This window comes from Apodemus sylvaticus, chromosome 13 (genome assembly GCF_947179515.1).
Source record: "Apodemus sylvaticus chromosome 13, mApoSyl1.1, whole genome shotgun sequence".
Taxonomy (NCBI): domain Eukaryota; kingdom Metazoa; phylum Chordata; class Mammalia; order Rodentia; family Muridae; genus Apodemus; species Apodemus sylvaticus.
In genome coordinates, this window is record NC_067484.1 from 5,941,968 (window position 1) to 5,967,194 (window position 25,227).

Genomic DNA, 25,227 nt, shown 5'->3' on the forward strand with positions numbered 1-25,227 from the left:
CTAAGTGGTCAGGAGCCCTCCTCCAGTATTGCTGTAATAATACTCCCACTAGTCTTCTCTTGAGAACCACTGTTTATTTTCTTAAGGATCCTTTAGTTCTGACAGTTTCAGTTATTTACCTTCTAATAGTTTTGTTCTCTCACCCCATAAAACATAAATTAGGCACTTTAGTTTTTCTTCACACTTTCCCCCTCTTTTTCCTAATAAAGTTTTTGTTTTCTTCCCCCTTTTATTAAATATAGATTCACTTGTCCTACAATATACTCTAATTACAGTTCCTCCTCCCTGTACTCCTAGCTCCTCTCTACCTCCACACCCATCAGGATCTAGCACTTTCTGTCTAGAATTAGAAGAGAACAGGCTTCTAATAGATAACAGTAAACACAGAAAATAAAATATATTAAGCTAAAACAAAACCCATTACATCAGAGTTGGACAAGGTTCATTAACAAAAGGAAAAACATCTTAAGAGTCAAGGGTCAAACCCACCCATTCAGATAAAAATACTAAACTGAAAGCTGTAACATGTATTCAGAGGATCAGGTGCAGAGCCATGCCAGCTACATCAATCAGTCTGTGAGTTCATATGATTTTTGCTCAATTGATTTGGAGGGCCTTGTTCTCCCGATGGCCTCAGAATAGAGCTAACATATTTACATAACATTTCACTCAAACACAAAAGAATGTTCCTTCTTCTCTGCACCTCATGGAACTTTTCAAAATTGACCACATACTCAGCCACAAAGCAAGTCTCAGTAGTTACAGGATAATTGAAATAAATCCCTACATCTATCAGATCACCCTGAATTAAAACTGTATATAAACAATGATAGAAACATCAGAAATCTTACAAACTCAAGAAAACCTAACAACTCTATTGAAAGGAAAATTGTTCACACTTTCAATTTTCAGGTTTGCATGCCCAAATTTCTATGAAGTAATTCCTGCCCAGTACTCCTTGTTACAGCGATTCTAAATGTAATGCATTATCAACTTGAATCAGGAACCATTTCTTTTTCTTTTTTCTTTTTTTTATTGAATATAATCTTCATTTACATTTCAAATGCTGAAAGCTGTCCCGGTCCCCCCCCCCTCCTGGAAAACCCCCAATCCCTCCTCCCACCCCTTGCCTCCAAGTATATGCCCCTCCACACTACCCACTCCCACCCTGGATTAACCTTTTTTGGGCATCTATTGAGCCTTCACCTGACCAAGGACCACTCCTCCCACTGATACCCAACAAGGCATTCCTCTGCCATATTTTTAGCTGGAACCATGTGTACCCCTTGGTTGATGGTTTAGTCTCTGGGAGTCCTGGGGCATCTGGGTGGCCTACATCTTTGTTCTACAGGAACCATTACTTATGTAAATAGATAACAGTAGTTAGTCCCATCTCCCTTTTAAAACTATTACTACTGGGAGGCGGAGCTGGATTTTCCTTTATCTCACTGCATCCAGACATTATCATGTTTCTCAGGGGCTGTACATTGAGTTCAGAATTCTCAATTCTTTCCCAGAGAAACATTATGTCATTATGTGTCTGTAACATAAAAGTTCAGGGGTTACTAGTTGCCCTGACTTTGTTTTCGTTTTCGTTTTGTTTTTAACTGTCTTGTGGGATACCCTTATATTTCTGGCAAGACTAATTTTGTAAATTTCAGTTAGAAACTCGTAATTCTCCCTCCCCTCTTAACATTTCCCACAATTTCTCATTATCTCAAATACTAACTAAAATTAAAGTGGCAAATTAAAGCAAAGCTGTCCACATATCCATCATTGTTGCATATAGTTTTCTGATGTAATATTTTAAATATACTGGAAATTAGAGAAAATTATAAACCTTTGTATCAACATTTACAAACGTTGTTCATTACTCTTTTTCTGTTCTGTTCTGTTCTTTCTTTCTTTCTTTCTCTCTATTAATTTATTTTTGTTGTTTTAAAGCAGAGAAACACTTAAACTTGAAAATTTATTTGAATCTCTTGATAAAACCATGCAGAAGAGTTTTGGGGAGAATTTACAAATGTGAAGATACCTAGTTTTTTTTTCTTGTTGTTGTTGTTTTAATAATCATGTCACCTGACTAATAATCATGATTTTTCTATGACTAAGTCACACTTCATTCATTGACATTATAAGATTTAAGCTTACAAAATCATACTCAGTGGGATATGGTTGTAGCTTAATGAAAAGTTTCTGACCTGGTCTTGTGAGGTCATGGATTCATTTCTCTCTCTCTCTCTCTCTCTCTCTCTCTCTCTCTCTCTCTCTCTCTCTCTCTCTCTCTCTCTGTGTGTGTGTGTGTGTGTGTGTCTCTCTCTCTCTCTCTCTCTCTCTCTCTGTGTGTGTATGTATATGTGTGTGTGTGTGTGTTATGAAGGCATTTATATTAATGTGTATTAATTGTGGGTGTAGGCACATACATTTGCACATAAGTATGGACACTTAGGTATGTGCTTGACTTTCTTCTCTATTTCTCATCACTTTATATTTTTAGACCAGATGTTTCAGTGAATCTGGAGTTCACATGAACACTAAAACTAGTTGTATGGAAAGACCTAGAGACCATTCTATGCGCAACGCTAAAGGTGGGAATACAGAAGGGCTCAGCCTTACTTGACTTTTAGGTTCTGAAGGTCTTTGTACTTGTGCTTTAAAAACCCAACACATATAAAACAGAGGACTGCCAGGTCAGGGTTTAGTCAGAGAAGGTGTACCTAATCCTGGGACTGGAGTCCCAGGAAGTTTGGAGGTCTCGTGGGTTGTGGATGGGGATGTGGGGATCTAATGGAGATGGGGGCACAGTGGAGGTATGGGATGTGGAACAGTTGAAGGGTGGACCTGGAGGGAAATAAAATCTGAAGTGTAAAAAAATTTAAAAATAAATAAATAAATAAATAAATAAATAAATAAATAAAACCTGAACCACCTGACTGCCCAGAAAAGTTATATCCATATTTTGAATACTATTCTTTCTTTATCATAGATGTTACCATTGTCTAATCTTCTTAGGGTTTGCCTTTAAACTTTAATAAGAAGTGTATTACTAATATTTTACACATTAATAAAACCACATTTATGGGTTCTCTTTGGCTTGGTTTTTATATCTTATTTAAGAAGCTATTTTCTGTGGTAAAATAAATTACACTTTTCAATTTCAATTGTAGACTAGGCTATTTCAACTTTTCCATATATAAATTTTTAATCCCTTAATCTGTCTTTTTTAAATGTTTAAATCTGTGATTTGCGTATTTCTAATGAGACAGGCAGCTTTTACCTATATTAAATATTCTCATGCATAAATTTGTTTTATATACATCTAACTTTTAATATTCTATGTATATATACTAAATATAAACTGTTATAGGTTTATTGTGTTTGCTCTTTGAAAGAAAAATTTCCCCTAATTGCATTTTGTATTCTGTAGCATCAGTTTATAACAATGTTGCCTTAGTCCTTAATTGAATATTGATTATACTAATGGATTGCTTTTGGCGGGTACCCAGAAGAACCAATGCAAGCACCGTGTACCTCACCTTCCAGGAATATGTCTACTAAGGAGCTAACCATAAAAATACATAGTTGGTATGAGGAAAGACTCACACAAGCCCAGAATGAAGGGACATATTTGGGAAAGTACAAAGGCATCTGCTATTGAGAACCAAGAAGTTCTCAAAGGATCAGAAGTGACTGGATGACTATTCACGGAAGAGGCTCAGAGTATAAGTCTAGAAGAAGATTTCAATAGGCAATATGAAAAGTCTATAGCAGCCACATATTACTTAAGTGTGAAGTACAAAGTTTGTCATGGCCACAAGTATGTTAAAATATGTAAAGTTAGTTTAAGTTAGTCACTTTTGAAGAGGTATTGCCTAGATTGTCAGGGTTAGAATTGGAGGCAGATATACTATGTAGAAGCAGGAGTAAAACATTGACAGTGTATGAAGAACTTTGTGCAATTAACAGAGAAGAGCCATGCTGTCCTAGTCAATAAGTTGAGTACTTTATGTATTGGTTATGATTATTTCAAAATGGATTGTTAACTTTCCCCTTCTGTTATTTCAATTATATTTGACTGATTTTATATAATTTCTTCTATTTTCAATATTATGACTTATTAAAAAAGGCCATTCATTTATGCAACTTTCTGAAATAATGTTGGCTTCTGTCCTCTACTCTTTTGTTATATATAATACTTTACACATATCCTTTTTCTGATTTTAATTATATGTATTCACAAAATTTATTTCTTTTCAATTATTCCAAAAGCATGAATTTATTTTGTAAAATCTCACATGTAAACTAGAATTTTGCTTTAATTATAAATTTCTTTTGATTCTTTGAAGATCATTTAAACAATATTTTTCTTTATTTTTTAAAGAACTCCCATTTTAAGCAAAAAGATGTCCTTCAATATTTGTGCAGACATAATTTTAAATTAAAATGATTCTGATTTTTAAATACTGAAAAAATTAGAAAATACCTAAATATGGTTGAAAGTGTACTTTTTCTGATTTCTTTACTTATTTTATTGTAGTTATTGATTGATACACTAAGGAGTGAATAAGACCACCTTTAAGATAATTTTAATAATAGCATATTATAGCTAAGAATGTATACTTACATTTTTTTTAAAATTTCTTCATCTCTTAATATCATAGTCTTCTATACTTTATTATAAAATTTTAAGGACTTACTTTTTTTTATTATTCTTTAATCTTTTTTACAGTCCAGACTTTATCCCTCTCCTGGTCTTGCCCTGACCAACATCCTCCCCCTTCCCTTCACTCTCCCACCTCCCACCTTCCTCTCTAAGAGAATATACCCACCCCACCAGGCCTCCCCACTCCCTGGGGGTTCAAGTCTCTCAAGGGTTTGGTGCATCTTCTCTCACTAAGGCCAGGCCAGGCAGTCCTCTGCTGTATGTGTATTGGGGGCCTCATTTCAACTGGCATATGCCTGGTTGGTAGGCTCAGTTTCTGAGAGATCTTGCCGGTTCGGTTCAGTTCAGTTGAGACTGCTGGGTTTCCCATGGAACTGCTCTCCTCCTCAGCTTTTCCCAGCTTTCCCCCAATTCAACCACAGGGTTCCCCAGCTTTCATCCATTGGTTGGGTGATAGTTGCTCCATCTGACTTTCTCAGCTCATTGTTGGGCCTCTCAAAGGTCAGCCATACTAGACCCCTGTCTGTAGTCACACCACAGCATCAGTAACAGGGTCAGGGTCCCGGGGCCTCCCCTTGAGCAGGATCCCAATTTGGGGCTGTCACTAGACCTCTTTTCACTCATGTTCTTCTCCATGTTTTGTCCCTGCAGTTCCTTCAGACAGGAACAATTCTGGATCAGAGCATTTTTGACTGTCAGATGGCAACCCCATCCCTCTACTTGATGTCCTGTCCCTTCACTAAAGGTGTACTCTACAAGTTCTACTCCCCACTTTAGAGCACTTTCTCCCAGGGCCCTCCCTTTAACTCCTGAGAGTCTCTTACCTCCCATGTTTCTGGTACATTCTAGAGGGTCCCCCCCACATCCTAACTCCCAAGGTTGCTTATTTTAATTCTTTCTGCTGTCACTCAGGGCTTCAGTCTTTTTTCACTGCCCCAATACCTGATCATGTTCCCCAGTTCCCCTCCCTGTCTCCTCTCACAACCAGGTACCTCACTTCCTCTGACCACTGTTCCCATGAATGCTTTTTTTTTTTTAACCTTCTAAGTGGGATTGAGGCATCCTCCCTTGGGTCATAAGTGCTTAGTTCTTATTATTTATGATTGATATATGTTCATATTTTCTCATGTATTCAGCTAATTTCCTCACTATTATTTGTTAGCCTATCTTTATCCCATTCATATTCAGTGACACTTCTATGTAACACAGCTATCTGGGTTTTGTTTGTAGTTCATCCCATTTGCCCACGAGGGTGTAAAGTATTTGTTATCTTATCTCATCTTTATTTTTTTCTTTTCCTTCCAAAGTTGTCTTGAGATTTCATTAGCTCATAATCTTGTTGTCTGTATGTTAGGATATGCTTATTAACAAATACCTCACTGAATTATTAAACCAGAATGTATTGATTTAAAAGTTTTAAATACAATGCCGCATGAGTTTTAGACATTACCAAGTTTCAGTGGTTAATTTACAAATATAAAAGTGTGAGAGAAAAGGAGAAAAATCCAGATTGCCTATTGAAAAAATAGTTTTAAGGGAAAAAAAAGTGACTAAAATTAAGAACATGCTACTAAGTACTGAAAATAATGACTAGGCTATGAAAACAATACAATAGAATACTCAAGAAAATCTATTAGCAAATATTTCTGCTTTGCCTAGAATTATTAATGATCTTGAACAAGTAGTCATTTGTTCTCTGTATAATATATAAATAGCATATATAATAAAAAATACAAATATATGCATATATAATGTATATATAATAAATATGCATTTCTTCTAATGTATAGAAAATAACATTTATGAAATATAGTTTAAGTTTAGACAAAATATGTATTATGATGTATAGAATAAATGACCATTTCTCTCTCACATACAGCAATGCCTAATTCAATGTCTGACATGGTTGACACTGTAAAAAAATGTTTGGTGAATTAAAAATTTCTTTAAAATTTCATAGTTCATGTGTTCATTCCATCAGCCCATAAGATGGGTCTAGTATTTTCTGTGTCAGAAATAATTATAATAATTTTCAGAGGGTTAAATCTTATTCTAATTAATTAATAATATGAAATTTTACTTTGAAGCAGATAAACAAATAAATTTTAAAGTATGGGACAAACAAAACAAGTAATAAATTTATAACTCTATAATATCATCATGAAAAATATTGAGTTATAACGGTCAAAGGAAAAGTTAATTAAAATAAAATAAGCTGTGATTGCTTAATTGATAGATCACGCACCAGAAATAATAAACTTCAAGTGGCTGAATAGGATTTTCATGTCTGTATCTGTGATGTGGACATTACTTATTAATAGAGTACATAATTCATCTTCGTTCCTAACATGCTTGGAATGCAAAGTCTGTGATGATTACTATTTTTCCATCAATATGACCATAATTTTGGGCTTTAAATTAACAATGAAAGGTCGTTAAAAAAGAGCAACCACAATTATATCTATTTAAATGTGGTTTTACAATCATTCTTCTTATGTTTAAATTTGCCTATTGAAAAACTGATTAAGCTTGTCCCAACCTGCAGGACAGTCAGCAGGTTCCCTGGACCACCTAGGAGAAGGCGAGAGACAAGAGACTCAAGAGACAGACAGCAAGACAGTAGTCTCATCAAGCTGTCAAATTTTATTTTTTACACAAGGCAATTTAAAGGGAAGCAAGCAAGGTGTAGGGAGGAGTAAAGGGGGAAAGTCATGGTATTTGGGAACAATGTCAGGGAGCTAGTATCATTTCTCAGGATCAGTTTCTCAGAACTGTCTCTCAGAATCTCAGGGAAAAGCTGGCGATTGCTGTAGGAACTTGGCATAGTAAATTCATCATGAGGAGGTAAAGTGGAAAGGAGTTGCTATATGAACCTAACCACAGGTGAGCTTCATCTGTTTTAGCCCACTCAGGTGAGCTCTGCATGTACTGACCATCTAGCTTACTTGGCTAATCTTTAAACTAGTATAATTCCTTCTAAAAGCAGGCTAGAGAAAGGCTAGAAATGGCTGAGAGGAGGGAGTTTTGAGATCTATGTGAGAATGGCTCCTGGCAAAGCTATTAGTTATGAAACATTAGTTATGACTGGTTATAAAATATTGACAATTTAGCCACTTTATCTAGTAAATATTTCTTTTGAAACTATGAAGTTTAACACCACCCAAGAGAACATAAGGTAAAGACTTCCCTTCTTAAATGGTCCTAGCATGACAGAGTCATTTTCCACCATTGACCTAAATATTTTGAATTATCATAAATCACTTAGCAGGCAGTACAAAGCTGTAACAATTAGTTCTACAATGCATTTCAGATTATGGAGTTGATTTTGTGGGTACAGGAGTGGAAAAAAGATGAATAATCTTTGAAATATTTGAATTAATGCTTTCAATTCTTTTAAATGAGTAATAGGCAAACATAAGATATTAAATCATCTACTAATTCTCATCTAGGCATTCTGATAAAAAGCAAAAAAGCAAAATCCCACATAATTTATGTTGAGATCTTTATTACATTTAGATAATTCAGATTTTAGATGCAGAATACTTCTATCTACTTTAGTTTTGCATTTGAATTGGGTAAAGTTCTACTCTTTTAAAAGTATTTTTATTTTGTCTATGTTTCAGATAAAATTCATAAAGCATAGAAAACTGTAAGGAATTACACCCTACAGTAATTCCTTTTTTATTGGGATTGCTTTTGTCATGCTGATTTTACAGGAAAACTTAATTGGATTTCTTTTATTTTCACCAAGATGAAATACACCAATATTTTTGTAGTTTGCAAAATTATAGCAGAAATTTATAAACATTTCTCTACTTAAAAGCAAAGCACTGGTGTCTGTTTTCTAGTGTCTTTGTTCTAACAGCTTACTGATGTTGACCATACAGTCAGTGGAATTTTTATACTTGGAGAAAAATCAATTTTGACTCTCAATACAATTGGGGGGGTTCTTAGGAGAGGTAATCTAGGCTTCTGACATTGTTTTAGGAAATATTAGAATTTAGGTAAAATGTAACTAAAGTACAATTGTTACATGTGCAAGAAAAGAACAATTAAAATAGATTCAAATAGCTTTGGGCATAATAGGGCTTCACCTAGAAGCCCTCCTCCCCTCCCCATTTCCACCCAGAAAAAAAGCTGCCTGTAAGATAATCTGTCTAGCAACCTCTTAAATGAATCTCTGTATTTGGGTGCACTTTATTCTCCCAGTCAAAGGGACAGCATTTCCAGGCAAGAGTTTTTATTATTATGCACAAAAGTGTCTAACAGGCTTTCAGTGAAAAGATAAATAGTATTGACAAAAGGACATTTGTATGCTAATTTGTTGGTAGTATCCTTCAAAAAAATTATTTCTGCTAACTTTACATCTAGTATTTAACTTATCTTTCTTCTCTTTTAATTTTGTACATTTCTTTTTATTAACCAATACTTCTGAGTTTACATAACTATAATTGATTTTTGTACCTCCCAAGACTGATAAAGCGCTGACTAGATCTAGTGGATTTTATAAATTTATAATGTTCAATATACTCAATATTTTTTTTTGTTTAGGAGATACTTTAAATCTTTGTCTATGAAATACATGTCTTTGCATTTCCATTTTTTTCCAGATATTGGGTAGGGTGTCTAGTGTAATGTTGAAAAAAAAGCAGTATGTGCTGTCAATATGTCACTATTGTCTTAGTATTAGATTTAGTTGGGTTTTCATGTTTTAATTACCTCTTTGAGAATAACATAAACTGTATTTTAATTGCATTTCTCCAAGATCCACCTCATTCAACAACACCTTAAGCTTTTATCTTACAACCTTGATTTTTAGACACTCAAGTCTAATGTGTGCAATACATATATATACATCTATACAATTGGAAGTATGTTATTTCACTAGAGTATGACCAACCCATGTGGTGTCACACCTTTAAAGAAAACAAAATCTCCCTCTTCTAAAAGCTATCAATTGCCAGTAGCTTTGTGGTTAGATGCACATCTGCGTCCACTAGACCCATCTATGCTAAGAGTATTTGTGGATTGAAATTTTCATTATTCACAATCTGTCTTTTTCCTATGTTTCATGATAACAAAATTATTTTTTTTCATGGTTTTCGTATATCTATCTATCTATCTATCTATCTATCTATCTATCTATTTACATATTTATTTTGTTGGATATTTTCTTTATTCACATTTCAAATGATAATCCACTTTCTGTGTCCACCCCCCTGGAAATCCCGTCTGTTCCTCCTCCCCCTACTTCTATGAGGGTGCTTCCCCCCCCCCCACTCACTCCTCTTCCCACCATGGTATTCCTCTACACTGGGGCATCAAGACTTCAAATGACAAAAGGCCTCTTCTCACTTTGATGCCTGACAAGACCATCCTCTACTACATATGCAGCTGGAGCCATGGGTCCCTCCATGGGTACTCTTTGGTTGGTGGTTTAGTCCTTAGGACCTGTGAGGGAGGTCTGATTGTTTGATATTGTTGCAAACCCCACCACCTCCTTCAGTCTTTTCTCCAACCCCTCCATTGGGGACCCCATGCTCAGTACAATGGTTGGCTACAAGCATCGGCCTATGTATTCTTCAGGATCTGGCAAAGCCTCTCAGGAGACAGCTATATCAGACTCCTGTCAGCATGCACTTGTTGACATCCACACTAGTGTCTGGGTTTGGTGACTGTTAATGGGGTGGATCTCCAGGTAGGGCAGTCTCTAGATGGTCTTTCCTTCGGTCTCTACTCAACACTTTGTCTCCATATTTCCTCCAGTGAGTATTTTGTTTCCCCTTCTAAGAACTTTGGACTTCCTTCTTTTTGAGTTTCATGTGGTTTGTGAATTGTATCTTGAGTATTCTGAGATTCTGGGCTAATATCCACCTATCAGTGAATGTATACCATGTGTGTTCTTTTGTGATTGGGTTACCTCACTCAGGATGAAATTTTCTAGTTCCATCCATTTACCTAGGAATTTCATGACTTCATCATTTTTAATAGCTGAGTAGTACTTCACTATGTAAATGTACCACATTTTCTGTGTCCATTCCTCTGTTGAAAGACATCCGGGTTCTTTCCAGCTTTTGGCTATTATAAAGAAGGCTGCTATGAACATATTGGAGCATGTGTCCTTGTTATATTTTGGAGCATCTTTTGGGTATATCCCCAGGAATGGTATAGCTGGGTCCTTATCTTTTATTCTAATATAACAAATGGAACATTTAAACATTCAATTTAATGTTATACATTACAATAAATATAGGGGTACACATTTTGAAGGGGTATGATTGTGGATAATATATGATTTTGTAACTACAGATTATTGTTGGATGGCCTTTACCTATGGATCCTGTCTTATTAATAGAATTACTAGATGCTCCAGCATAGGGGAATGCCAAGATAGGGAAGTGGGAATGGGTAGGTTGGTGAGCAGGGGGTGGGGGTGGGGTGGGAATGGGATAGGGTGTTTGCAGAGGGGAAACCAGGAAAGGGGATAACATTTGAAATTTAAGTAAAGACAATATCTAATAAAAAATTTAAAAAACGAATTAAAGAAAAAAGGTCCTTTAACCTTTTAATTTCAAATGAATTTAGGCTTAGTAAAAAGCTGTAAAATTGTGTAAAGTTTTCATACTTCTCATTCAGCATTCAGTTAGAGGATATATATATATATGTATATATATATACATATATATATATGAATAACTATCTTAATTTTAAAACATTTTATTTTGTGTTTAATTAGTTAATATCTCAGATTTAGACATATATTTATTTAAAATGACATCTATTAAGGTGTGAGGACCTATGTTCAATGACAACAAAAAAGAATTTGAAACTAAATTACACTTAAATTCCAGAATAATTTATAACATAGTTCACATTAGATATATATTGCTTTTGTAAATTACCTAACCAAATAAGCTTATTTCCAGTTCTAAGACGTGTTACAACTCTATATTTGTCAATAAGTTGAGTGAGATAATTATCATTTGATGTGATTTTTTAGCATAAATAATTTCAAAAATAGAAGGGACAGATGCATTTCTGTGTTTCAGCAAGGTTGCATCTTGTGACAATAATTTCCTTCACAGTTTGACTAATTGCATAATAACTATCAGCATCAATAATGCATTGGTCATCTGAATGCCTCGAAATTAATATACAATGTTTATATTTTAAACTGTACACTTCAAAAATATAAATTTTCAATGGAAGAAATTTATAAATGTTAAAGCATAATTTTAAAATATCACATTAGGAAACTAATTTTTCTTTCATTTGAAATATGTAAATGAGCTAAAGAGTTCTCTTGCAGAGGATTTTATAATCAAAAGTAAAATGAGAACTTATGATCTCATATTTTAATAGATGCTATTTTAAATAAATATGTCTAGATTTGAGATGTTAACCATTTAATACACAAATATATTGTTTTAAAATTAAAATGATATTTATTCTTATACATGATCTAACTGAATGTTGAATGAGAGGTATGCATTATAAGTCTGGCAAACTCAGTGTTAACAAGTCAAGGATTAAAGGCTCAGCTAAGATTGAGTTTATAGCACAGTGACTTGCTCATTTTAATGGTAATGATTACTCCTAAGTCATGGGAGTAGTAGTTGTAAAAATTGTGGTAATACTAAAACAGAAGTTCCCAATACCTCATTTTGTTTAATTTAAAGAGCTTGATACTGTGTGTTTACCTGGGTTTGAAACTAGTTTATTATTGCATACAAAAACAATTGAATTAAGTCTTGAAATTCTAATGAATTACATACAAGTGTTCTAGATTCATCAGTGTTATATCTGAGGTAAATCTTACAAGGACTTCTGCTTGAAGAAGACTGAGTAAATTACTGTTCAAAAATGAATTTCAGATTGTTTCTTAACTTTTCTTTTTCTGATATTTGGTAAAAAAAATTTAAAATGTTTTACTGTTTAATGGCATGGCAAATACCGAATAGCTTAGGCATATGAAAAGCTTTCTGTCTGACATTTTGTGAGAACTATTGGCACACGGCAGTAGAAATAAAGCATTAGAAATAACATTTAAGCAATCATTATTTTTATTATAGCAAATTTTACAAGTTAATAAAAATGCAATAGAATATATTAAAGCAAGGTAGCAGCCAAAAATTATCCAAAATAAAGCCTGTAATCCAACTCTCATGCTGTCTTAAAAACAATGCAGAGAACTCATTGCTGGGAAGTACTCCCACTCTGGTTCTTTGCTCTGAGTAGGATTGAGTTAGATGTAAAAGCGAAAAATTAGAGGCTTTGCCAAGCTCTGATATTTCCCAAAAAGAACAAGAGCCCATGGGTTCTTTTCTCTAATTCCTGCTTATAAGCAAATTGAAGCAGATTGTGTGTGTGTGTGTGTGTGTGTGTGTGTGTGTGTGTGTGTGTATTAGTGTGATGTGCTTCTTCTCAGGAGCTGTTGAAGTTACAGGTTTTTTTAGGATAAAAATCACTAGATAGTATGCATATAGAACGGGCAATGTTTTGGGATTTTGTCATATGTACTTTTCTATTTCAAAGTTGCTGCATGCTAAATAAAGTTCTATCAAAACATGGCCATCATAATACTACTGCATCACTGGTTCTGGTTTCTTTGTTGTGATGAAAAACTATGATCAAAGCAATGTTGAGAAGAAAGGTGTGTTTAGTTTATTCTTCAATATTGTTGTTCATCATCCAGGGAAGTGAGAACAGATAAGAACCAAGAGACAGGAGCTTATGCAGATGCCAAGGAAGATGTTGCTTACTGGCTTGCTCCCCATGGCTTGCTAGTCTTGCTTTCTTATAGAACCAATACCACCTGCCTAGAGGTGGCCCCACCCATAATTACTAATTAAGAAAATACTCTACAGGCTTGCATATAGCCTAATTTAATGGAGACATTTTCTCAATTAAGGCTTCTTCCTCTCCAGTTGTGCTAAGTTGACATAAGAGTAGCCAGCACAACCATGGAGTTTATAACCAAACTACAGCAACATTTTCTATTCAAATATTTCCAGTGGAGATAGAAAATCCCACCTTTCACTGTGCTCTTGGAATGTTTTTTGTTGAATTTAAACTTAGCAGCTGACCATGATTTCCTAAGATAATATTTTGTTGGTTGCAATCTGCAATGGTAGCATAGCAGAGTTGTATGTGAAAAAGTTTCCAAATTTCATTAATTCTTCAGGTGACTTAGAGTTTTAGCCTTCTTTGCTTTCCCCCCAGTTGATTCTTTTGACATATGCTTTTACTGTGCCTTTTGATGAATTTACAAATAACACTGTAAACAATTCATTGGAGACCAAAGGAAAACAATTCTTCCCCTATTGATTGGATTGGAGCACAATTAATATGCAAGGAGCTTGTTCTACCGCAATGCTGAACGTACCTGAAATTCTGCCTGTGGATGGTTTTCTGTGACTAGTCTTGGGTATGAAGAAGGTAGTATTGTTGTAAGAGAAGCTGACCTTTATTGGATCCCTGTGTCTGCAGCACCTCTGAGAGTTTTAGACGTGGAATGTCTCAAACATTCATTCTATGAATTTGCATTCTTGTGTTTTCTTTTAGTGTTTATTATTTATATCTGTTTAGGTTTTTAGGGATGCAGTTCAAATTGGGATGAAAATTAAATTGACAACCACAGTGTCTCCATGTTAATACCTTTATTTTGGTATACATTCAGATTACGTGGACTCTAAATTTTTAACATTAGATAGATCCACAAAGACAGTAAGGGATGTTATGTTTATGTTCTCGTAGGGCTGAGTGTTTCTGTAATTGGAGATATGATTTCTTTCACATTTTTAAATATTTGCAATTGAAGACATTAGACTTAAAATTCAAGAAGACTTTCCCCTTTAATATCTTTAGTTCTTCAACTGAATGGGATATATTAGCTTCCCTCTCATAGTTGTAAGGAGAACTCTTATAGGAACGGCATTTCAGAAGATGCATTCTGTCATGTTAGGAAAGACATGGTACCTGGCACTTGCCATTGAGACTTTTCAGTCCCTCCATGTGTGTGGAACTAGAAGTACAGACCCAAAAGTAAATAGTCTAAATATGAGTCTCAAGATGCAAGATAGTATCCTAACCCTCCAGCAAGGGTTCACCTATAAATATTTCTACAACTTTCTCAAACAGAGTCATCACCAGAGCAGTGAGATAAAATAGTGTATGGGAGATCATTCACATTAAATCCCAACATCTGAATGACCCATTTAAAACTATGTTTTTAATTATGAGAAAATTTCAGAGCAATACTGTTATTTATGCTTAGTAGTGCTTTCAAAAGCAGGTGCAAAGATAGCTTGAACTCACTGTGCATTTCTGAGTGGGATAATTGCAATCTTTATCTTACCATAACATACTCAGACACAGCATTAATAAATTTAGATAAAAATATATTCTTCTTTTGCATAATAGAAGCCAAGGGTGCGTGGGGGAATTGTTCATAGAACATCTGTGGCCTTGTGAAAAACACACCACAGGTATCTCATGCTTTAAAGACATGGCACTGTGGTACAGAAAAAGCATCAATATATGTTCTGCATAATCTAATCGGGTAAGCACCTCAAGGAAGAAACAAGAGGTATATTGTATTCTGAGACCAAAGAACAAGTTGTTTTGGCTGGAAAGAGACTGGACTTTGGAAATAATAGCTATGAAAGGAGATACTGTTTAAACCAAGGATTCCTTTGCAGTTTCCAAGGAAAGATGCTGAAATTGATTAATAAAACAAAATAAAAAATTTAGAGGGTGTGGATACCTAGATAGTACAAAAATCATATATAATTATGTTTTCATTTTCCTTTTGTTTTCTCCACTTTTAAAAATCCACGACTAATATGAACTTGTACTTGGTATTTCACTTCAAATTAGGGTCAATTTCACTCTCTTAGAATTTTTTTCTATATTCTTTATCTACATTCCAAATGCCTTCCCCTTACCCAGTCCCAGCCTCCTCATAAGTCCCATAAGACCTCTTCCCTAAGCCCATTCTTCAATCACCCCCTCCCATTTCTCTGTCCTGGTTCTCCTCTATAATTCTGGATCAAGCTTTTCCTGGACCAGGGCCCTCTCTTTCCTTCTTCTTGGGAATAATTTGATATGTTAATTGTGTCTTGAATATTCAGAACTTCTGGGCTAAGTAATATCCTCTTATCAGTGACTGCATTTCATGTGTATTCTTTTGTGATTGAGTTACCTCACTTAGGATGATATTTTTCCAGTTCCAACCATTTGCCTAAAAATTTCATGAATTCATTGTTTTTAATTGCTGAATAGTATTCCATAGTGTAAATATACTACATTTTCTGTATTCATTCCTCCATTGAGGGACATCTGGGTTCTTTCCAGCTTCTGGCTATTATAAATAAGGCTGCTATGAACATAGTGGAGCTTGTGTCCTTATTGCATGCTGGGGAGTCCTTTGGGTATATGCCCAGGAGTGGTCTAACAGGGTCCTCTGGAAGTGTTATGCCCAGTTTTCTTAGGAACCACCAGATAGATTTCCAGAGTGGTTGTACCAGCTTGCAATCCCACCAGCAGTGGAGGAGTGTTTCTCTTTCTCCACATCTTCACCAACACCTGCTGTCTCCTTAGCCATTCTGACTGGTGTAAGGTGAAATTTCAGGGTTGTTTTGATTTGCATTTCTCTAATGATTAATGATGCTAAATGGGGTACAGTGCTAAACAAAGAATTTCAACCTGACGAATTTTGTTTGGTTGAGAAGCACTCACTTAGAATTTTAATACCTGTTTATGTGTGCTCTCTATTACTTTAAGAGTTATTTATGTCCTCAAAGTCCTCTATCATATTCATGAGATGGGACTTCAGAACTGAATCTTGCTTTTCTGGTGTGTTGGGGTATCCTTGGAGTTATGAGAGAACTGGGTTCTAATGTTGCCAAGTAGCATTGTTTACTTATGTTTTTGCTCTTGCCTTTTTCCACCTGATTATCTCTAGTTATAACTGGCCTTGCTGTCTCTTGACTAGAGCCTGTCCTTTCCTGTGAGCCTAATTGTATCAGAACTCATGGGAGTCCAGCTGTTTCTGTGATCTTGTGAGCCTGGGTGTGGCAGAGCTCTTGGGAGTAAAGCTTCCTCTGGGTGTTGTAGGAGTATTTGCGGAGCCAGAGGCCTGGGTCTGCTCAGGAGCAGGTACAAAATGGAGGGAACAAGAGCCTTTGGTTGGGCAGGGGTTACTTCATTGGCTGGGTCCTGTGGGTGCCAGTTACACTATGTATTGACAATATTATTGAGAATTGCTTTGTAAAGAGTTTGAGGGCTCCTAACAATATTTTTAATTTTTCAATAATAGGAAGTTAATGCTACCTTTGACAGGATACTTATTTGTTTTTAGAATTCTTGCAGTTTCCACTTCATACCATGTATTCACAATTTAATTGTATGTCTCAGTGACTAGTTTACGTTGCCTGTATACTTACATTGGTGTTTGAGTTCCATAAGTTTTCAATCACTTTTCTCACTTTGCAGGATATTCCCACAGCTCAAGGTTAAACCATAGGAACTGTCTGTTGGGTTTATTTACAAAGAAATATTAACTTAAACTCACTATATTAAAAAAATGGATGAGCCAATTTTTTGGGTGCATTGCAAGAATACTAATTCACAACAATGTATCAGTACATTTAATCATAAAGCTGATATATGTTGTCAAGACAATATTTACAAATCTATAGATTTCCAAACATGATTTAATGATGCTTTTAATTTGAGTAGTATCTAAAGTTTTAAGAAATTTTAGTATTTAAGAATAAGATATAATTAATCTGATAAATGCTTCCCTATCACCAAGAACTCTAGATAGAGACTTTTAGTGTTGGTTTTGAGACCAGGTATCTCTTTATAGCCCAGGCTAGTATCAATTTTAAGAGCCCCTCACAATGTCATATTTATGTACAGCCTTGACCCACATTTTTTAATGGATCATACAAGAAAACTTTGCAAGAATATCAAGGCGTTATGTTTAAGTGTATGTAGCAATCTAGTCTTAGGTTTAAACCTAGCACTAGCATTAGGCAGCATTGTGATTTAGGAGCATTTCCTCATCATTCTTCTTAGAATTTATCTAAGAATTGCAAAAATACTGGACAACCATTACTGAGTTAAGTCATAGTCATCCACCAATAGTCTCTCTCTCTCTCTCTCTCTCTCTCTCTCTCTCTCACACACACACACACACACACACACACACACACAAATACACACACACAAATACACACACATACACACAAACACACACGTTATATTAAGTGCAAAAGAATCTAACTTTCTGTCTGCAACTGCTTAGGACAAGGAGTTTTATTTCTAAGCTGGGAAAATCTGATCCTTTGAATCTTACTGCTTAGAAGTAGAATGAGCAACTAATGATGCTCCTGTTAGATCTATTTGTTTCTAAACTTTATAAGCTGTTCCATACAAAACCTGAACCTGTTGGCATGACTATGTGATCATTCTAAATCAACCCTTGTCTTAGTTGTCTGTTATTGTGTATACTAATGTGTGTCTGTTATGTTATGCCTTTCTATTGTGTGTTTATACTGATCTATTGTTATGTCATATAGAATTTCCCTGTGATTCTTTTACTGCTCATGTGGTATATGTTCTAGACACATATCACAACTTGCTACTATTTCTGTATTTGCTTGAAGTTATTCCTAGCAATTACCTAGATATCCATGATAGTATTTTTCTATGCATTATAATAGATTCAATTCTCCAATTTTCTAGTGATTGCTATTCTCAATTCTAATTGTAGAGGTTAAGACTTTGTGCTTCTTCAGTAGTATATGTATAACCTATGTTTGAACTTACCATTCTGATCCATATAAGGGGGGTTGATTCTCTCTCTCTCTCTCTCTCTCTCTCTCTCTCTCTCTCTCTCTCTTCTCTCTCTCTCTCTCTCTCTTTCTTTCTCTCTCTCTCTCTCTCTCTCTCTCTCTCTCTCTGAACCAGAGTGTGTATCTATATAATCAAACATAAACATATGAATAACACCTATATACATATATGTACAAACAATAACTATGTCCTCCCTTCTTTCAAAGCAGCCTGGGAAGTATCTTTTTTTTTTCTTTTTTTCTTTTTTTTTTTTTTTTTTTTTTTTTTTTTTTTTTTTTTTTTTGCTCCCAAACAATTGAGACAGGACTCTTTCATTTATTTAACAGCTTTAAGGCACAACAATTGAGCAATACTAATCTATTTTAATCCTCTAAGATAATGCGGCTACCCCCCCCCCCAGGCAAATTCTCCAAGATTCTTGCATTTTATGGTTTTCTCTGCTCCACCTGTTTTCTTATGATGTGTCCTGGACCCTCTCCCCAGGGATGGATCCCCATGTCCTCTCTCTCCCTCCCCCTACTCTGATTAATTCTAACCCTGTTCCCTCCCCTGCTCAGCCATTGACTGCTCAGCTCCTTATTGACCAGATCGGGAAGCAGTGTTTACATGACATTGAGGCAGAAGATTTGAAGACTCATCTTCATTAGTCAGGACCCCAGGACTTTCAGAATTGTAAAGTAAATCCTTGAGAGACTGGTATAAATAGGAACTGTATGCTATAGGAAAGATATCCAAAAACCTCCTTTCTACCTCCAAGATTTTTTCACCATTTCTTTGGCAAAGTCCAGCATGTTTGAAGGGAAGGGCCAGAGGGATAAACTAAAGGTGTGCCCTAAGGGCGTGTCTGTATTCCACGCAGATCAAACAGACCTAAAAGGTCCTTGAATGTGATCTTTGGCCAGAGCAGCCGTGTTGCTAGATAAAAACTCCCCTACACAGGATGAAAGAAGTATTCATTTAGCTAACACTGGATGCCTGAGGATGCAGGGTGGCTAAGACACAGCCAACGTGGATGGTTTACAACCAGACCTGGAGGGATAAGGAGAGCATGGGGCAGTTGATGTTACCTTTGGGAATACAAGCAAGTCGTTGTGTGCACTCATGGGGACAATTAGAGAAAGTGCCTGTAGGTGATGCTGAGAGTCTAGTGGTATCAGTAAATCACAGATGAACAAGCTTCTATAAAGACATAAGTGGGACCCATGCCTACTTCCTGATACTTTCTAGAGAACTGGCAGCAGCAGGGCATTCGAGAACCAGGAGCAGCAGATCAGAGTGGGGGGAGGAGGTGGGAGTGGGTCAGATGGAGGGACATATATGTGGAGGTAGGGAGTGGGAGGAGTGGTTGGGGGTCTTTGAGGAGGGGGGAAATCGGGAAAGGTTTTACCATTGACAATGTAAATGAAGATGATATTCAATAAATAAAAAAAAATAAAGAAAGACGTAAGTGTTGGGGCTTTCTGGGCAGGAGGGCCTCCTCACAAGTGAATGCTGCCTTTCAGTCTTGACAACTTAAGTTGAGCCAAGCCTGCCTTTGTAATCCAGGCAATGTAGTGACAGGAAATAATGTCACTGTTGCCTGGGAAGTATCTTAAGAAAGATTTCAAACATTAAACTTTCAAGATGCTTTATATAATGAAGAGAAAATGGCTGGGCTGGTAGAAGATCATGTTAGCAGACAACTAGGGATTTTAAGACCCTTTTTGTTTTTCTTTTTTGGGATTGTGAACATTGTGGGCAGTGCAGTCATCCTTAGAGTCTGTTCACTTGTTAGGGACCTCATGTCATCTGGCTGCTAGCAGAGAATCAGAGAGAATCTGTGAACCTCTAAAGAGAGAACTCACTTCCTTCAGAGTAATGTGAAATTGACATGATATGGAGTTGATTTAATTTGGGTTTGTTTCTCAAGAATGTATTTCCCCAAATACCAAATTCTATGTACAATAATATGTACTTTGGTATTATTTCTTTGAGGTTTACTAGACTGAAATCTCTAAGAACAAATTTATCATTTTATTGTTGTCTCTTCAGTATGAAAAGGCATGGTAGTTCTGTTTAGAATATTGATTTTTAACAAATATATTTACTGAAGTAAAAGCAACACAATGCAAAATTAACAAATCCTAATTTGCTGTTTAGTGACATTCACATTCACAGTGTCGTACAGCTATCATGTCTGCTGGTTTGAAACATTTTCATTATTAATTCTCAAATATCCCATATATTCCCATCACATCATTTTCCATTTTCCATCACTACATCCTGCAACTGTGCTCCCAATCCTTGCGAATTTATCTCTTCTGACTATATTATCCAAGGGGAATCATGTGATGTGTTGTCTTATGTGTCTGACTCTCTTACCTAAAATGTGTTTGAGATACAAGAGAATTTATCATATAATAATACTTCAGGTATATATCACATGTATATAGCTGAATGATATCTCACTGTCTACATATACTTAACTTGGTGAGTAAGAAAATAAAGAATAAAAGGTCTGGAGCTTGAAAGGAGTGAGAGGTCACTCTGCCATTTTGGCTCCCGGATGCCAGGCAGATCTAACAGACAGCCCCAGGTATGCAGACATAGCCCGAGTCTAACTTTGCTTGGTTCTTAGCCTGTCAAGCTTGTGCCTGCACCCAGGGCCTGGGAAGTGCTGCGGGCCACCTGTGTGCCAAACCTATCAGGGATTGTTTGCCCTTCAGATTAACCAGCACTTGGATGGGCTCTCCACCATCTTGGCTCCCTGATGCCAGGCAGATCTAACAGCCAGCCCCAGGTATGCAGACATAGCCCGAGTTTAACATTGCTTGGGTGTCAGCCTGTCAGACTTTTGCCTGCACCCAGGGCCTGGGCAGCTCTGTGGGCCATCTGTGTGCCAACTCTATTGGGGGGTCATTTGCCCTGCAGTCACCTATGGTCACCTGATCTTCCACAAAGGAGCTGTAAACATCCAGTGGATGTTTGAGAAGCACCTTAAGAAATGTTCAACATCATTAGTCATTAGGGAAATGCAAATCAAAACAACCCTGAGATTTCACCTCACACCAGTCAGAATGGCTAAGATTAAAAAACAGGAGACAGCAGGTGTTGGTGAGAATATGGAGAAGAGGAACACTCCTCCACTGCTGGTGGGATTGCAAGCTGGTACAAACACTTTGGAAACCAGTCTGGTGGTTCCTCCGAAAACTGGGCAGTATACTTCTGGAGGACGTGGCTATACCACTCCTGGGTATATACCCAGAGGATTCCCCGGCATGCAATAAGGACACATGCTCCACTATGTTCATAGCAGCCTTATTTATAATAGCCAGAAGCTAGAAAGAAGCCAGATGTCCCTCAGTGGAGGAATGGATACAGAAAATGTGGTATATTTACACAATGGAATACTACTCAGCAATTAAAAACAATGAGTTCATGAAATTCATAGGCAAATGGTTGGAATTGAAAAATATCATACTAAATGAGGTAACTCATTCACAAAAGAACACACATGGAATGCAGTCACTGATAAGTGGATATTAGCCCAGAAGCTCAGAATACCCAGAACACAATCCACAATGTAAATCATTTCCAAGAAGAAGGAAGGCGGGGGCCCATTGGAAAGACTTGATGCAGCATTGTAGGGGATTGCCAGGACAGAGGAGTGGGAGGGGGATGATTGGGGAACTGGTGGAGGGAAGAGGGCTTATGGGACTTATGGGGAGGAGGGAACCGGGAAAGGGAAAAGCATTTGGAATGTAATCAAAGAATAAAGAAAAAAAAAAGAAAGAAAATTAACATTAAATATAAGTAAGTAAAACAAAAAGTAGTGAGAGTGTATGGGAAGGGTGGACATGATGTAAGTGCAACACTCAAACATGGAATTCTAAGAGAGATGAATAGAGTAGAGCTACTGTAAATACTTGTGCACGTGCTTTGACTGGTGCTGTTAGGATCCTTTGAATAAAATAAATTCAATAAATTATTCAATAATGTGGTCTTTTCCCTGAAGGATATTTATTTATATTACTTTAGATATACACAGTCTATATGAATATTCTAATTTTTTTCTTAATAGTTTTATTTTCTTAGTGTTCATTTTCTTTCTTCATCTTCCTTTTTTATATTACATGTGGCATATTCATTGCAATATTATTTGGAGTTCCATATGTTTGATGAGAAGTATCTTATCAATGTGGGAGTTTGGTTTTGCATAAGTGATGTGAGTCTAAGAGTCATCAGAATTCAGGATTTTATTTGACAGAAAATAAAGAGCATATAACATTGAGGTGAGGATAAATGCCACAACATAAAGTATAAAACATTGGCAATACTTCTCTTTCAGTAAAATTACCTGCAGCTATATTAGCAAATGACTTGTCATTTAAATTAAAAAAAAATTGTAAGCAATTTGAACTCTTTTATCTTTTTTATATCCATGTGAGTACTGATGAAATTAATCTCCCCCAAAGAATGAACAACTAGTTTGAAATGTCAATTCTTTACAGATACTTCAATTGACTCCAGCCTGTCCAAATTAAAAATCAGAATTTAAAAGAGGCATTGAATACCTTAAACTTATTTGAAACACTTGAGTTCAATTTTTCTGCCATATAAAGATAAGCATTCAGTATTCACATATTGTAGAAAAGAACCATCACAGTAATCCATGTTTTTATATTTCCTCATTGATATCAAAATACTGTTTTAATTCTAGGGGTGCTTTGAAATTATAATTATTTTGTTTATGTATTACTTAGTTTATCATATTACAAACTCTGAAAATTGAGCTTCATTATCACTTAATTTTAATGCTGAATTTTTTTGTGGATCATCAGTTTTTCTGAATGATCTCTTCATTGGCTTTCATGCTATCTGATAACACTAATTTTAATTGTGATAATAGTTATTGAGTATTTAATGTGTCACTTTTTTGGGCATACATTGATTTTTAATATTTCACTTCTTAGATTTGAGGAGTGGATGGTTCTGATTAGGAAGAATGAATAAGCTGCCTTGATGGTAACTATACAAACTACTCTGTTCTTTCCATGTTGATATTCTCCATATTCCATCACTCCAATTAGAAGTTTACAATGAATAATAATTTTTATTCACCTTAAATGTCCTCCAAAAGAAATGTGAAAACAATTTGCTGATTCTATCTAGTACTTGGCTTCAATATGTATAACTAATACAATATGTACATTTCAAATAAATCTTGATAATTTAGTTGTATATTTGCTGATTCTATCTAGTACTTGGCTTCAATATGTATAACTAATACAATATGTACATTTCAAATAAATCTTGATAATTTAGTTGTATATTGATGTTGTGTGTTTTAGAAAAGTTTACTAAAATAACTACTTCATTCAGATGATCACCTGTCTTTAAAAATAAATTTATTTCTGTACTGCATTTATGGGCTCCTTTGGAGAATTTAAATTTTAGTTAATATTCTCATTTTTACTTATATTTATCTCATTTGTTCTTAAGTGTCATGCAAAGGTTTACAAATTTGCATATCTATTGGAGGTGGAGATATGGGTTGCAATTTGCTTGATGCTTTTGCAGAGTACTTGTTTCAGATCCCAGTACTCAGATGGCCATTCACAACCATCTATAATTTCAGTTCCAAGGGATTTATGCCATCTTCTTTCTTCTAGGAGCATGAAAATTTATATCTATTCACACACTTACATGTAGACGGAACACTGATTAAAATGATACAAAATAAATCTAAAGAATAAAAGCCTTTAAATATCTGCGGTCCTATGTAGTTTTGATTACGCATTTTATTGTGTGATGTTTAAATCATAGTTAATATAGGTAACTTCTCCCAGTTGACTTCAGTGTATTCCCTTGACTTTATCCTCAGCTCTGAAATGCTACCTATATTTTTTGGCATAATATCTTAAAAGTGTAAGGAAGAGAATAAAATTTATGCTTACCAAGAAAGTATAAGAAATCAAAAATAAATGATAGTGATTTTCAAATGTAAAAAATAAATTATTGAATAATCAAGGTGTTGTGCCAGGTAAATATTGGTGATTCCCCCAAAACAGACAGGGACCGATCTGGATCTGATGGAACTCATATTTGAGCTATCTCAACCCCAGCACCCCTCAAACACACCATCATATTCTAGCACCTCTTTTCCTTCAGTTGAGTTTCTATGTCTAAGTTCAATATGATAGTTTTTGCTTCAACTAATTATATTTTATTTTGTTAGATTTGATTGTTTTCTCTGAGAAGCCTTTTCTTTTCTAATGAGAGAAAAGGAATAGATCTAGAGGGGGAACTCAAGAGAACTAGAGGTGCGAATTATAATCAGGATATATTGCATGAAAAAAAGAATCTATTTTTAATGAAAAGAAAAAATCCAGAATAGAAATGGCCATAAAATGTATATCTCCTTTGCTTCTCTCTATTTTGGATATAGCTGACCTCATCACTCAGTGAAGCTCCTACTGTCTTCTCTGCATCTTCAGTGTCACTCCAAAGTTTATTCTCTCTGGCTCCCTATATTCTTCTCTGGCTTGCTTCTCATAGCTCTTGGTGAACTAGTTCTCAGACTATGTTTACTGCCTTTTCCTCATCTTTTGACACTTAACTCAGGTCCCTCTTTCTAGCCAAAATGTTCTCTGCAGAATATCCTGTTCCTATTTGATTACCTGTAAATGTATCATCTAGATATTTCATCCTTATCCAGGAAA

The 25,227-nt window shown here is 35.5% G+C and overlaps 1 protein-coding gene across 1 annotated transcript in view; it reads left to right on the forward strand.

Moving 5' to 3' along the window:
* The window catches only part of Dok6 (docking protein 6), a 564,609-nt gene that overhangs the window by 23,310 nt on the left and 516,072 nt on the right, over positions 1-25,227 (forward strand). The window lies entirely within an intron of this gene.